Here is a 12,217-nt window from a genome sequence, read left to right on the forward strand (position 1 = left end):
CTTTGACATATATGTTGCTCTTGACATGCATATCATATAGGTCACACATATGCCCTGTATGTTATACATGCTACACATGCAATATATATGTCACATGCCACTTTTGCCATGTATGCAAAGTATACAGTAAATGGGCAGTTGATGGTGGAAGCCAGGGTGGAAATTTGTAGATAACAAAGAAAGAGGCTAGAATGTTCCATGGGGATGATAATTCTAGTGGCCGTATTGCTAAGATTACATGTTTAGATTGATAGGCATATATATGCTTATTTAATATATAATATAATAATATATCTATATATAATATATGGTATACCCACACATATTTGTTTTCTCTGGCTGATGACAGGGCCTATCAGACATCCCAGCAATAATCACAATAGCAATAATCATACCCAATGACTAGATGTTGGCTTTTAATACTGTTCTGAAGACAAAAGGAAACAAAAATCCTTGGAGAAATAGCTAGGGCAGGAAATAGGCAAAGTAAGTCTAGAATATCTTTCTGAAATGCCAGCAAGTAGGACAGTGACAAAATAGCAATTACAAAAGGACCCATGTTGGTGGGGGTATGTCGTAAGTGGAAGAGAACTTGGATTGTTGGTAGGTGTTTTAACATTTTAAGATGTTTGAAACAGCAGATAATGTAAAAGCTCTGTTATATCTTAGCAGGGTGACTGAGCAGTTGGATGGCTTCTTAATGCTTCAGGTTATCAACTATGTAGTAGAAAAAGTAGTGTCTTCTCAAAGAGAGGCCGTAAGAATATGTACAACTCATGGCACAGGGGTTCCCAGACCTTGCTAGAAGATCACAGTATCCTCCAAACTGCAGGATCGTCTTTACAAAACAAACTGGGTATGTACTCCCATCCTAATCCTTCCATTACCAAACATCTACCATTAAGTGATTAGCCATTAGCCATTTATTTAAAATTCCATTTTGGGGGCTGGGAAGGTGGCTCAGTGGTAGAGTGCTCGCCTTGCATGCATGAGGTCCTGGGTTCAATTCCTCAGTACCACATAAGCAAAAAGAAAAAAAGCTGGAAGTGGCACTGTAGCTCAAATGGTACAGCACTAGCCTTGAGCTGAAGAGCTGAGGGACAGCGCTCAGGCCAAGAGTTCAGGCCCCACGACCGGACCCAAAAAAAAAAAAAAAATTAAAAAAAAATTCCATTTTTTCTTCATATCTATGTTTCCCCCTCCCTTCCTTTCCCTCCTCCTTTCTTTTCCTTTTCCTTTTCTCCTTCCCCTCCTTTCTCTCTTTCTCTCTCCCTCTTTTTCTCTTTCTTTCTTTCTTTCTCTCTCTCTTTTCCTTCTCTCTCTCTCTTTCTTTTTCTTCTCTCTTTCTCTCTTTTCTTTCTTATTCTTTTCTGTCTCTGTCTCAGACAGATAGGGTCTTGCTATGTAACCTAGGCTGTCCTTGAACTCTCGATCTTCTTGCTTCAGCCTCTTGAGTTTGGGGATGACTGGTGTATGCAACTACACCTGATTTGGCTCATTTCTAACTTCATTTATTCAGTCAGCATTTATTGAATTTAAGGTGAAATATGGGAAGGAATACTCGAATTGGCCCGCAATCAAAATCCTTAAGACACTGGGAATCCTAAAAAGACACTGGGAAGCCCCAAAATGCCTGCATATTCCCACAGGGCCTGCTCTGCCTCCATCCTACACAATCCTCCCTCTAAGCCAACTTTCTAAGTGATATTTGTTTCTCTTAGTGTATGAAGAGAACAGTTTGGGGTATGACTTCCTACTTTGAGGAATGGTAAAGAATTCTCCAAGATCAGCTGTGGTATTTTGTCCATGAGACCGCCGTTTAGCAGGAAGAGCACTGGATGTGGGGACTCAAGCACATGGACCCTGAGCCTTGTTCTGCTGTATGACCCTGGATAAGCCACTGCCTATTTCCAGGTATGTTTCTATAAACATGACACACATGCACAAATGTGTATAACATTTCAGGTATCAGATGACATCGAGTTGATTTCAGTGTAAGTTGGAATGACAGATCAAAATTTCAGCTAATTTGAGCGCCAACTAACTAGGTAACTCAAAAATACATTCCACACACATGGCTTCTTACAAGGATACTCCAGCCTGGATGACACACTTCCATATGTAGTATCCATTCTGTGGATTTGCTTGCTATTCTGATTTCCCAGTTGGGTTTATATACTTTGAAAAACCCTTCACAGAGAGGAATATTCATAGAAGCACAATCTAAGTCACCAAACAGAGTCACAGAGCAGAAAGATTATTTCATCGGAGACTTTCAAAGATGTATTGTAAATGGGACATTTCCCACATTTGTCCTTACAGATGAGAACCATCCAGAAATCCAGGGTTGCCATTAAATCTGAAAAGCCAGGATCTCCATTAAAAGCTGAAAATTCAGCTGGGTGCTGGTGGCTCACACCTGTAATCCTAGCTACTCAGGAGGCTGAGAGCTGAGGATCCCAGTTCAAAGCCAGCCTGGGCAGGAACAGTCCGAGAGACTCTTATCTCCATTTAACCACCAAAAGACTAGAAGTGGCACTGTGACTCAAGTGGTAGAGCACTCGCCTTGAGCTGAAGAGCTGAGGGACAGTGCCCAGGCCCAGAGTTCAAGTCCCACAATCGACAAAAAAACAAAACGAAACAAAAAACTGAAAATTCTCTGCTTCAGTATTTTAATGTCAGAGACACACATACAAAAAAAGTCTTTGGGGAGAGCTCTATCAGGGTTTAATTAATTAATTAACTAATTAATTGTGAGACAGAGGCTTACTCTGTAGCTCAGGATGGTCTGGACCTCATGATCCTCCTGCCTCCATCTCCAAAGTGCTGGGATTACAGGACTGTGCTACCAGGTCTGGATTTAATTTTATTTTTCCATCTCTATATTTACTGACAAAGTTGAATTTGTGGCTAGATGTTGGAAGAAGGAAGGAAGTGTTGATTTGTAGGACTTCAAAAGGGACCCTTGAGATGTGAACGTTGCTTCTCTCGGCCTCTCCTGTCCCTGCTGTGTCCTTAGCTGAGAAGAGTTTTTTGTTTTTTTTTTTGAGAGAGAGAGAGATGGAAAGAAGTCACAGGGGATATTGTCCAGGGTTACAAGATCCACTATCCATCATGACTCCTGACCACAAACAGTTGGAGCCTTTCTCTTTACTCTGTGGGTTTTTTTTTTAATTAACCTTTTTTTCATTTTTCCTAGTTTAGAATTTCACATTATAGTCCTTTGTTCATTCTCCTCTTTTCTCTAGATAATGAAAATGGATATAATATGAACTTAAACTCACTTGCCCTGGGTCATTGCCAGTGCTTAATAAAAGTGTATTAGTATTTGTAGTAATGATAATAACCCACAGATAATGATGTCGCTAAAGACCAAAGGGTCCCCTTGCATGTGATGCACCCCACCACCTACTTAGCTTTGCCAGATTTAACGGAGACCTTGACTGTTTCAGATAGTCATTGTCCCTTTTAAATTATCAAGGTTTCATAGAGATGAGCATTCTTCACTTAAGGGTTTTCCAGACGGTCTGATGTGCTGGGCTCTGCATAACCTTGTTCCTATGTCATCATATGTCATGCTGCCTCTCTACAATTGTCCCTGATGTTTGCAAATGTGAACTGCTCAAAGGAAAATGAAAAGAAATTTCCTTTGTTCACACACACACACACACACACACACACAATTGCCAATGGTGGCACTTAAGAGGGGTAGAGCTGCATAGATTTGGAGCAGTGTAGTATGAGGAATGGTGAAAAGGCCAGCATTTCAGAGCTGTGGCTGAGGAACATGCGGCATCTTACAAATCTGAAGAAGTGTAGAAGAAGAATTTGGCCTCTTCTGGCTGGACCGAGTGGACATGAAGAGGACTAAACACAAGGGCAGGGTCCAAGAAGCCAGGCTGACTCAATATAAGCTCTTTCCTTAGCTATTTGGGAAGGAAAGATTTGCTGGACTTGACAATCTCTGTCCCTGGTATTCACATAAGTGGGAGTGCCTCTACATGAAGGGTTGAGGAGGGTGTATCAAGTATTAGATGTCTATGTTTAGACTACATCGTTTGAGGTTTCCCTTGAACCTTAATAATTATTTGAGGTAATGGTTATTTGAGGTTAATTTGGTTTTGTGTATGTTTTGTTTTGAGATAAGATTTCCCTGTATAATTCAGGCTGGACTCAAAGTTGAGGTCCTTCTGCCTCTACGTCCCCAGTGCTGGAATTGCAGGCATGTATAATGATACCCAGCTTATTTGAAGAACTGGGGTCTCGAAATGAATTACCTTGCCAGGTAGGTAATTTACCACTTAAGTCTGTTCCCAGCCCTTTCTGCTTTTGTTATTTTTCAAATAGAGTCTTGTGTTTTACCAGGGTCATCTTACATTGAGATCTTCCTATTTATGTTTCCCAAGTAGCCAGGATGATAGGTATGAACCATGACGCTCAGATTTTTTTTAGGGGGGGGCGGTCCGGTCGTGGGGCCTGAACTCTGGGCCTGGGCACTGTCCCTCAGCTCTTCAGCTCAGAGCTAGCGCTCTACCACTTGAGCCACAGTGCCAGTTCCAGCTTTTTTCTTTTTTCTTATATGGTGCTGAGGAATCGAACCCAGGGCCTCATGCATGCAAGGCAAGCGTTCTACCACTGAGCCACCTTTCCAGCCCCAGATTTTTTTTTTTAATCTTTTCTTTTTGGTACTGGGGATCAAACCCAGGATTTACACTTGCTAGGCAAGCTCTTTGCCACTGAGCTATAACCCAGTCCTAAGCTCAGATTTTTTTAAATTAGTTGACCTGGAGTCTTGTAAACTTTTTGTCTTCAAATTGAGATCCTCCCAATCTCAGCCTTCTGAGTAGTTAGGATTATGAGCATCAGTCATTGTGCTCAGTGATACTTTCACCTTCAGGCAGAGTTAAAATCAAATCAGATCTCATGGAATCTTAGTAACACTTTTACCTTCCTAGCATTGTCAGACAAGGTTAAAATAAAATTAGATTTCCTAGCATCTCAGATGTTAAGTTTTTGTATTTGTGGTGCTGGGGATTGAGCCCAGAGACTCGTATATGCTAAACAAGTGCTCTACTGCTAAGCTGAATTACCCTAGTATGGGCAGTTAAGCCCAAGGCCTTGCTCTTGTTAAGCAGACACTCTATCATTCAGGTCATACCTCAAGCTTCCATGGTTTCTTTCCTAAAGTAAGATCAGAAGCCATGAAACGTATCCTTAGAACAGCCACAGCCACATCTCAGTGGGTGGCTATGATATAATTTGTTAATTAACTACTTCATCTGATACTTGAGCATTGACAGATAGGAGGACTTAGGAAAGGCTTCTGCCTGATTGCTGTTTTTCTTTTGTTGTTATTGTTGTTAGAATACTAGATACTTTCATGGCTGCTTCTATCCCTAAATTCCAGCATTTTAAACTTTCTCTTCCCATTGCTTGAGAAAACTTCAACATTCATGTCTACCATTTTTTTTTTTTTTTTTTGGGTCCGGTCGTGGGGCCTGAACTCTGGGCGCTGTCCCTCAGCTCTTCAGCTCAAGGCTAGCGCCCTACCACTTGAGCCATAGCACCACTTCCGGCTTTTTTCTTTTTGCTTATGTGGTGCTGAGGAATTGAACCCAGGGCCTCATGCATGCAAGGCTAGCGCTCTACCACTGAGCCACCTTCCCAGCCCCATGTCTACCATTTTTATCTCTAATTGTCTACCTATCAGTATTGATACCAATAGATGTATAACTATCAAAACCTGTTTCTCAGCTTTGTTCTTGGCTAGCATATGGATGTATCCTTTTCTTACATTTCATCATCTCTTAGCTGTCAAATCTTTTCTCACTCTAATAAAGCTTATTATTTCAACCATTTATATTTAACATTAAAGTTTAATCACGAAGTTGTTAACCATAGAAAATTATTAAATAAGTGAGTTTGGAATGAGCTAGAAAGAAATAAGTGAGTATTTCAGAACAAGCACTTTGGAAAAGAAATTTATGCATAGAAAACAATGGAGAATTACAATTAAGAGCTCTAGGGAACTCAAGCTGATTTGTCCAGCTATTACATAGTCATTTCAATTTAAATTAAAATTGTAACTATTTTCTAGTCTACTAAAAATATGAGGTGTCATATTAAGAGTTTTAATGGTGTGTTCTCCAGAGAATGAAAAAACACAAGAATGGAGGACATAAATAACTATGGTGCAGAGTGAATAAATTCTCTGCCAAAATGAATATGATAAAAACAAAAATGACAGTGGATTATTGTATTCTCTCTAGTGAAGTGCAGCTCACACAGTTCACAGGGTATCTAACTTCATATCATTTTGTCAGAGCTCATGGAAAGAACAACACACAAAAATTAACTAGCAGATAAACTCAGGCTTAAGTGAGGCCATAGATTTTGTTCCTAAAGTATTTTTTCATCACAAAAAGTAAGTTGATACTATTTGATATCTCTGATTAGAAAATTAGTCTAGGGGCTGGGAAGGTGGCTCAGTGGTAGAGCGCTTGCCTTGCATGCATGAGGCCCTGGGTTCGATTCCTCAGCACCACATAAGCAAAAAGAAAAAAAAAATGGAAGTGGTGCTGTGGTTTAAGTGGTAGAGCACTAGCCTTGAGCTGAAGAGCTGAGGGACAGCGCCCAGGCCCAGAGTTCAGGCCCCATGATCGGGCCCCCCCCCCCAAAAAAAAAAAGAAAATTAGTCTAGCCAAGATTTTAACCACTATAGAACATGTTTAATGCAGTCAAATTTTCTTCTGGAGGAGAGGGAAAAAGATAAAATAAAAAGCAGAACGTTGCCAGGCACTGGTCTAGAGTCCTACCTAATGTCTAATCCTAGCTACTCAGGCAGCTGATATCTGAGGAGTGAGGTTTGAAGTCAGCCCAGGCAGACAAATCCCTGAAGTTCTCCAATAGTAAAAATGAACTGAAGATGTGGATCAAGTGGTAGAGAGCCAGCCATGAGTGAAAAAGCTGAATGAGAGCAGGAGGCCCTTAGTTCAAGACCCAATACTGGCATACAAAAAAAAAAAAAAAAGGAGAAGGAGGAGGAAGAAGAAGAAAAAGAAGAGGAGGAGGAGGGTATGACTATCAGGAGTAGGTATGGGAGGGGGGAAGAGATAGAGGGGGGGAGGGGCCCAAGGGGCGGGGGGAGCATGTGTGTTAGTCAGAGGGTGTTCTGATGCTGAGACACAGATAATTTGGGACCCTTTTGGAATATAATGAACTAAGATAAAAAGAAGCATCTGAAATCTGGAGAAAGTAAAGATTAATTGATGTAAAAACCTGACCAAAGTACAGAAATTCTTTTTTTTTGTAAATCTGCTTTATGTTCTAGAATATATGTCTATAAAACATAAATGTATAAAATTGATTTCATGGAAAGTTCTATGAGCTGTTGAGAAGAATGTGTATTGTGAAGCTGCTGGATGGAATATTCTGTAGACTTCTGTTAAGTCCATCTGATCTATAGTGTCAACTCTGAAATTTCTTTGGTTTTTTTTTGTTGTTGTTGTTGCTGTTTGTTTAAATGACCAATGTATTGATAGGAGTTGAGTATTGAAGTCTTCCAATATGATGTGAGGTCTGTCTATGCTTATAAGTTCAGTAGTGTTTGTTTAATGAAGTTGGGTGTGCCAACTTTGGTGTGTATAAATTAACACTTGCTATATCCCTTTGACGTTCCCTTTCTTAACATGAAGTGACCTCTTTTGTCTCTTCTGACTAATTGTAGACTGAAGTCTGTTTTTATCAGATATGAGTATAGCTACTCTCCTGACCTGCTGCGGTATGTATCCTCTCCTTCTCTTCCATCATACCGTAACTGTCATTAAGTGACTGTATCATCTGACAGCAGTCCTGTTTACCACATTATCTCCAGTGTCCACCACTCACTGCTGCTAGGACATAGTAAGTGCTCAACATGTTTTTTGGGATTTTGTTTTTGTTTTTGTCAGTTGTGGGACTTGAACTCAGGGCCTGGGCTCTGTCCCTGAGCTTTTTCACTCAAGGCTACTGCTCTACCACTTTGAGCCACAGCACCACTTCTGGTTTTCTGCTAGTTAATTGGAGATAAGTTTTATGGATTTTCCTGCCTGGGCTGGCATCAAACCAGGATCCTCAGATCTCAGCCTCCTGAGTAGCTAGGATTACAGGTGTGAGCCACCAACACCCGGCTCAATATATTTTTGAATGATATGTATGTCTCACACATACTAAGCTATAGAAGTTTCCCAGCACTAATTCTATTAGGATTATTCCTAATTCTCCTATTTTATCCTCAAAAGTATTCTCACTGATATTTAGTCCTGAAGTTGGGTACCTGGGCTAGGAGAGAGAGAGAGAGAGAGAGAGCGAGAGCACTACCCATGGATATCCCTTCTTGAGATTTGCACCTTTTCTTTCTTTATAATAGCTTTCTCCTCTTTGCTTAAGCTTATTCAAGTTTGTTTTCTACTAGTTTGGAATCTATGCAACGTACAAAATAAAATCATTATTTAGCATGGATCAAGTAGAGAAGGGAAAGGATGTAGGACATTGGGGTTCATGAGAGCATATGAAGCATTGAGCATCAGGACTGACCAAGCTGAATTCAGACTATGTGAATGCGGACTCAAGAATTGTGTTCTAAAGCCTGGTGCTGGTGGCTCATGCTGAGATCTGAGGATCATGGTTCAAAGCCAGCTTGGGCAGGAAAGGCTGTGAGACTCTTATCTCTAATAAACCACTCAGAAAACCAGAAGTGGCACTGTGGCTCAAGTGGTAGAACGCTCGCCTTGAGTTGAAGAGCTGAGGGGCAGCATCCAGACCCAGAATTCAAGCCCCATGACTGACAAAAAAAAAAAAAAATTGTGTTCCAGACTCAAGAGAAAGAAATAATTTGTTTACATACAAGGTAGTTTTGAGAATCAAATGAGTTTAGAGGCATGAATGTGAACTGAAATAGAATAAGGGTAAAACTGAAATAGAGGGGAGTTTACATACACCTAAAGATTAGCTGATGTGGTGATCCAGAAGGAAGCAGCAGGAGTATGGTTAAGTTCAAGGCCAGCCTGAAACCCTATCTCATAATAAGTAAGTAAGTAAGCAAATAAATAAATAAATAGGCAAGCCCAGAGAGTTCCTCTAGGAGCAAACACTATTAAAAGAACAAAGCACTAGTATCACAAAGGACAGGATGTCCACATTCTGTAGCTGTCACTGTCCCCTCTAATGTTTGGGCTCCCTCTGCCTTCTCCATGAGGAGCCCCATGCTGCCAAAGCACCTGGCTCATCTGCATTCTGCAGGTGTGTTCAAAGTCATTCAGCTCCTTGTTTCTTATCTGCCCTACTTGAAGACACTCTCAAACGGTGTGAAGGACACTAGCAGGCCACTGTAGGGTGACTCTTGTGATTGAATAATGCATGAAACCAGCGGTAGCCAAGTGGGAGCCTCCCCAAGTAGATGGTGAGTTGAGAACAGGGTCTGGCCTCCATCTGTGGGGCCCCGACTTTCCCATCCATGGGATCTTTCAGATTGATGGCTTGTGCCATATGGATGAGTGTCCTTAGTATGCTTCCTTAAATGTTTCTTAGCTGGCTAGAAGGGGGCATGGACTAACAAATTAGATAAGAGAGTGTTTCATAGTTTCTGAAGGCTGCTTATGTCTCATGTGGGCCTTGTGGTAATGTAGGAAAATAGAGGAACTGTTACCTACCATCAATGGATATAGAAACTGGGGCTGAGGAAAGTATGACCTGACCAAAATCAATCAACCTATCTATCTATCTGTCTCTCCTGTCTGCCTGCCTTCCTGCTTGTCTGTCTGTCTGTCTGTCTCTCTGTCACACACACACACACACACACACACACACACACAACACACACAACACACACAGACACACACACAGTGTCTTCCATGCAGCCCAGGCTTGCTTCAAACTAGCTATCTTTCTGTCTCTTAGCCTCCAGACTTCTTGAATTATAGGTGTGTTTTACCATGATCAGTGCAACTACAGATACTTTTTTTGGGGGGTCTGGTTGTGGGCCTGAACTCTGGGCCTTGGCGCTGTCCCTCAGCTCTTCAGCTCAAGGCTAGCGCTCTACCACTTGAGCCACAGCGCCACTTCTGGCTTTTTTTTCCTGCTTATGTGGTGCTGAGGAATCGAACCCAGGGCCTCATGCATGCAAGGCAAGAGCTCTACCACTGAGCCACCTTCCCAGCCCTAGAGATACTTTTAGGGAGATTGATTACTGTGATCCATTTCTGAACATTCAGGTATGGCCTGACTAGGGTCTGGGAATCTGTATTGTTAGAAATTTCCCCAGGAATTCCTAATGAGCAGTACGGTGTGGAAACTACTGGAAGCTGAGGGAAGCATGATATGTGGGTTTTAAGCCTGGGTTTCACATCCACTCCTTTTAGCCTTGGGTCTCACTTGCTTTCTTCATGTAATAAAGGGGTCGGCTTGGAATAGGTGATCTCCAAAGTCTCATCTAGTCCTTACATTCTTTTTTTTTTTGTCAGTCGTGGGGCTTGAATTCAGAGCATGAGTACTGTTCTTGGGCTCTCTTGATCAACCTCTTTGAGCCATAGCTCCATTTCTGGTTTTCTTGTGGTTAATTGGAGATAAGATCTCATGTACTTTCCTGCCTGGACAGACTTTGAACCATGATTCTCAGGTCTTAGCCTCCTGAGTAGCTAGGATGACAAGTGTGAGCCACTCAGTTTAGTCCTTACATTCTATGTGTCTTTATAAAAAAAAAAACGGCACAGAAATGCAGGGACAAAGAGGGAACAAATGCAGCAGGGCTACTCACTAGACACTTGGTTGAAAATGAAATATGTAACTTGCGGGTGGGGATGGGAGAGAAAAGCTGTGAGACAATGAGGGAAGGGGTGACATTGTCCAAAAATAAATATACTCATTGCCTAACTTATGTAACTGTAGTCCTTCTGCACATCACCTCTGTAACAACAACAACAACAACAAAAGTTGCCCATCAGCTGGGATCTAGTGGTTCATGCCTGTAATTCTAACTACTTGGGGGAGGAATCTGAGATTTGAGGATCATGGTTTGAAGCCAGCCCAGGCAGGAAGGTCTGTGAGACTCTTATCTCCAATTAACCACCAAAAAGCCAGATGTGGAGCTGTGGCCCAAGTGGTAGACTGCTATTTTTTGAGCAAAAACACTCAGGGATGGTACCTAGGCTTTGAGTTCAAGTCCCAGGACTGGCACACATGCATGAGCGCGCATGCACACACACACACACACACACACACACACACACACACACACACACACACACACACACACACACACACACACACAAACTGCCCACCAAGGGGTGGACTTAGTAAAGTTCTGACCCCTTGAGGCTCTAGAATAAAGGGACCCTGAAAATTTTGCAACAATTTTGTTGCATTTTAATATGTTTTTTCTTCTCATATCTAATAAAATCCCAGTTTTGTTCACATGTTCCTTTCTCTCCATGTAGTCAGGTGCTCAGAGCATAAGTTGACTGGTTCTAGGCAAAGGGCTAGATATGTGACCCATTTCTGGCCATTGCAATAAGGAAGGGCTTTGCTATGGGCTTCTGGAAAATAAAAGTTCTCACTGTTCTTGGACAGATGCTGGAAATGCCTCTCTTTATGAAGATTGTAAAGAAGGAAGCAGACAGACTTTGCTTCTCTTGGCAGGTGTCTTGCCACCAGCTTTCAGATGAAGCTCACTCAACTTTAGAATACAATGATCATACATTTTTCAGGGTCACTGATCTTAACCATATAACATCAACAACAACAACAAAATCCCCAAATTCTAGTACCTTAGCTTAACAGGGGTTTATTTCTTGATCATGGGAAGTATGGAAAAGTCCTTTCAGGTGGTGGTATGGACTGGACTATGTTCTCAACGAATTCATCTGTTGAAATCTTTTATTTTTGGAGGGGGGGTGGTCAGTTATGGGGCTTGAACTCAGGGCCTGGGCACTGTCCCTGAGCTTTTGTGCTCAAGGATAGTGCTCTACCATTTTGAGACACAGTTCTACTTCTGGTTTTCTGGTGGTTAATTGGAGATAGAATTCTCATGGCCTTTCCTGGACTGGCTTTGAACTGTGATATTTAGATCTCAGCCACCTGAGTAGCCAGGATTACAGGCATGAGCCACCAGCGCCTGGCTCTTCTACTGAACTCTTAGCCTTTAGTACTTCTGTATGGTAAGTATTAAAGATAAGGTCTTTAG

This window comes from Dipodomys spectabilis, unplaced genomic scaffold (genome assembly GCF_019054845.1).
Source record: "Dipodomys spectabilis isolate Male_0828 unplaced genomic scaffold, ASM1905484v1 ptg000006l, whole genome shotgun sequence".
NCBI classification, from domain to species: Eukaryota; Metazoa; Chordata; class Mammalia; order Rodentia; family Heteromyidae; genus Dipodomys; species Dipodomys spectabilis.